We start from the raw sequence: 4784 nt of genomic DNA, 5'->3' as shown, positions 1-4784 counted from the left end.
CACACCAACCACCTACCTCATGACACCCCCTTCCCACCCTCAATCAAACCTACTGACATACATCATCCTCTCTCCTCCCTCTTTGTCTGACCTAGAAATCAGCATCCACACCCATTTCGTGGATCTATTGGGTGTTGTTATTGTGTTTGAGTTCTTATTACTTTCCAATTTTTTTGCCAGAAGGGGCCTACGACAGGGAGAGTCAGACAACCATCCCTGTCCTCCTCAACCGCCACAAAAGAGCCCTCTTGTTTTGTCTCCTCATTCTCTTTATTCCCCTCTTCTGAAATTGAGGGGGACATGGGATGGGTACAGACTGAGCTATTGAGAGACAGAGAGGCGCCTGTTGAAATGAGGAGCGATCAGCCAAGGGTGGGCAGACCAGACTCAGATCTGGCACTGACAACTCTTTGGCCACATTCTTCACAAGCTCCAGTGGACAAACAAAATGACAGACAGCGAAAGGTCTCTCAACTCTCACTGAAGCAAATCTGTCCTGTGAACGCTTTAAATTCCATATTTTTTAGCTTTTGGTTATAGGTACCTGTCATCTCTCCTGAATGTTTCCTCTCTTTTCTTGCTTTCCTCCCACTTATCGCTGACAGCTACTAATCTGTCCATCCTGTCATGCACAGGAGAAATATTGCCGTCTCTAATGTAATCCTGCAGCATCCTCGTATTATATCACTCGTGCTCTTCCGTGAATCGTGAATATTCCATCTGCAGTAATCATAAGTTAGTCTAACTACAGACACAGCATGATGGGACCAAAAAAAAGATTGTTAAATAGAACTAATAGCCTCCTTTTAGAAGTGAATTACACTCGTAACAGATGCAAAAGTAATTTTACATTGTTGTGGTACATTTGCAGTGGCATAAATAATGAGTATGCTTCTGGCAAGGCATGTTGGGCCCTGCAGGAGAGCCGAGGAAGCAGGGCCGTTAGAGAGACACAGAGAGAGGTGGGAAGAGATAACGTTGAAAGCTGAGAGCAGAGAGAAAAGAGGGAATACATCTTTTAAGTTATTTGCTGTCTGGATTTAAAAAAAAAAAAAAAAAAAAAAAAAAAAAAGGTCACCTCCATCCCTACCAGCTCGTGCTATGTACTGTTTCAGACCTATAAGCTTGAAACAGAATTAGCATAGCCACATTTCAATAGTGGCTTTGTCATTGTACTAAAGTGACTGACTGCTGCAGTTGCTGTGAAGATCGTAATGGAGAACACAGCATTCACACCTATACTGACTGTAGCGCTAGATTTGATCTGTGACTGTCGAGTTTATTTGCAGCACTTCTCTGGGATGTTGTTCTCTCGGCACCAAGCAACAGCTTCTGATGAAGGCGCAATGCAGGTGTTATATACTGCAGGCAAATGATTTTGAAAAAGAAAGAAAGAAAGAAAGAAAGAAAGAAAGAAAGAAAGAAAGAAAGAAAGAAAGAAAGAAAGAAAGAAAGAAAGAAAGAAAGAAAGAAAGAAAGAAAAAAGAAGGAGGGGTGGGCACACAAACTTTGAAACGTTTCAAATGCGATCAGCATCTGTCACTGAGCCTCACTGTGCAACGTAAGCCTGCAAGGGGAGAGTGAGGAGCAGAGGTGATGCCACAGTTTTGAAAGTTGGGTCTTCTTCTTCTTCTAGAAGCTTCTTGGAATCACAGATTCACGTTTAGGCCACAGACTAAAACATACAAACACACACACATATATGCATGACAGGAACTAATCAAAGAGTTTAGCTGCTGTTGAGTAATAGAGAAACAGGAATAGTGACAAACATCCCCCTAAACAAATTAGCCTCATATCTGAACTATGTTTGTTTTTTTTTGTCTCCAAGTCCGTCCCTGCGTGTTGCTTCGATTATTGTTGTGTTTGTATGTGTGTGTGTATCACCAATGTATACTCACGCAGCCACAGTGTGGGAAATCACCCTTCCATCTGGGGAAAAACATGCCACAAGCTTAATCATTTGTACTTGTGGTTTTATGTGAAGGCATGAGGTCAGGTATTGAGCACTTAGTTTGAGTGTGATTTTAGTTGACTCAGCAATTATTTTTATCAGTTGTGATGTCATTGTTTGCACACAATTAGGTCTTGGATCTATAAATAAAACTAAAACCAAATTTAAAACACAAATAGTATCATCTCTCTTAACAGACAGTTCATAGTGGTGTGCCAAAATCTTAAGACAGAAGAAGATTTTGCACACTGGAAGCTGAAAGGTCTCCTAGTAGGTGCATTTGCTGAAATGAAACCTTAGGCTATCCATCCATCTTCTTCCACTTATCCAATTCAGGGTCACAGGGGGTGCTGGAGCCTATTCAAGCTGTCATTGAATGGACAAGTCACCAGTCTATCACAGAAAACCATTCCTATCTACAGCCAATTTAGAATTACCAATTAACCTCAACATACATGTCTTTGGACTGTGGCAGGAAACCAGAGAGAGCCTCCAAACTCCACATAAAGGCCCCAACCAGTCACTCAATTCAAACCCAGGACCTTCTTACTGTGAGGAAACAATGCAAACTACTGCACTGCCATTGGTTCTGCCTCTCATCATTCCCTGACAACAACCACTGTGAAAATATATATATGTATGTATGTATATAGCCTTTACTAGCTCTTTTATATGTCTGTCTGAACAGAACAGAACGTCATGAACAATATGCTCACTATCATCTATCCAGACAGCCTGGCTACACCGAAGTACACCCAAAATCTGGCATTTCCCAGGAGGCTAGGTCAGTGAACTATCCATTAGTTTACAACATTACAGACAGTAAAAGGTTTTAAACAAAGGCTTGTGTTCTGCACTGATTTGGAAGGTGAAACAAATGTGATGGTGCATTTTCATAGTTAGATAGAATAATGTGTTCCAGCTTTGGTCTGCTGCTGTTGTTTTTTTAGTCGTCTGCACACTGTGTGTCATGATACCAGATTTTCACTGCATAATTATCCCCAAAAAGTAGTTACAATGATATGACTGCAAGTACTGTGGTATTAAAAAACTGTATGAGAAGATTTTATTATTAACTTTGTTTGCTAATTGCAAATGAAAACAGGTGGAACTTGGGAAAGCACTGTGGTTATGAAATGCAGGCGGTGGATATAAATCTTGACGTGCAGCGTCGTCCTACATTTGAAATGTCTGGCACATCTGACTTCTTTTGAGTGATGGCCTTTCATTCTCAATCTCGGTTGCATTGTAAAGCAAAATGTTACAGAAATCAATAGAATGGATGACTAAATAAAGGTCAGAGCAGTCTCTTGTACAAATGACAAAAACAGCTGTCTATGGACGTGTGAAATAGCATGCACATGTGCAGATTAATTCCCACCTCTCATAACAAGACCCTGTGCACCTGCCTCACTTATTTGTGTGTGTGTATATATAGCAGAGAGAGAGATTTATCTCTGTCCTTTGCTGCAATGTCAGAACAAATTTTTCCTTCATCCAGAAGCCACAGCAGCAGGCATCAAAGCTCCAGGGACAGCAGCTCGCACACAGCCCCTCACGACACGACAAGGACCTTTACCACTCTGCATTTCATCTACTTAATTATCTCCCGCTCTGTCCATCTCTCCCCTTCCCTCTCTCCAACCCTTCCCTTCAAATTAATTACTCCCCTCCAATACATTACAGCTTAACTTTGGAGAAAAAAAAAACTGAAACTGAAAAAAGCAAGACCTCACATTCTTATAGCATCTCCACTCAGTAAGGATGTTTTGAACATCCCATTGTTATTTTTATATTAACATAAAGATATTAAGTCAATTTTAATGGAAATACAGCCTGACTCCGAATGTTAGAGTCTCATTTCCACATTCAGATGTGACCCTTTCAATCTGGGGTCATGGTTAGCGGGCATCACTCAGGCTGTCAGTGGTAAAACAGACGCCTCAGGATTACAAATTAAAAGTGATCCTTGCTTCTTGTAAATTGGTTGTGACTGGAGATGGAAAAGGTGATTCATACAGACAACTATTAAAGGAATTTTGACAATTTGCTTAACTTTCTTGTTCTTCTTATATTGGTTGTAAAATTAATATAGCCATGGACTCAAAGCTCCAGAGGTAAACATTGTTATTTTCACAACCCTGCTGAATACGTCCCAATTAATTTAATTGGGAAGTCTGGGGGGGGTTTCGCATTGTGTTTAAATAGGTGAAACACTGCTGCGATTTATTGTGCTTTGGTATGAGAGTGAGTAGCAGAAACAGAAAAGACCTGTGTGTGTGTGTGTGTGTGTGTGTGTGTGTGTGTGTGTGTGGAGACGGAGGATGGACAAGAAGAGTAAGAGAGAATATCACTGCTTGCCCACGGCAGTATCCAGGTCCCTACTAGAAACAACCACCGGAAATTATTTCTACTTTCAAAATAAAAGCTTAAAACGATGAGAAACGCTGGCAAGACAAAGTTCAACGCTGTTACAGATGCACATGCGTGTAAAAGTGACTTTTTAGACATTATTCAATGTTTATTTGATTGATTAATATGCGCCAAAGCTCCGTGGGGACCATAGAGCCTCACAAAATACAGGATCCTCATAGAGCCTTTATTTTGTGTTTGACTTTCAACTTTGACTTAAATGGCATTTTAAACGAGCCCTGAATCATTATTGCTAACTAACTTTTCAATTGTACTCGATGAACATGTGGCTTTTAACCCTTCTTATTATTCGGGGTTCTCGAGAATTCCCGCAGTACTCGTGGATCATCTTATTTTGAAAGAGTCGAACGCGGAAGTCATATTATACGCTGCCTGACCGGTGAGTAGTAGGAGCTAC

The sequence above is a fragment of the Oreochromis aureus genome, linkage group 2, assembly GCF_013358895.1.
Source record: "Oreochromis aureus strain Israel breed Guangdong linkage group 2, ZZ_aureus, whole genome shotgun sequence".
Classification (NCBI taxonomy): domain Eukaryota; kingdom Metazoa; phylum Chordata; class Actinopteri; order Cichliformes; family Cichlidae; genus Oreochromis; species Oreochromis aureus.
This window is presented reverse-complemented; position numbering follows the sequence as displayed.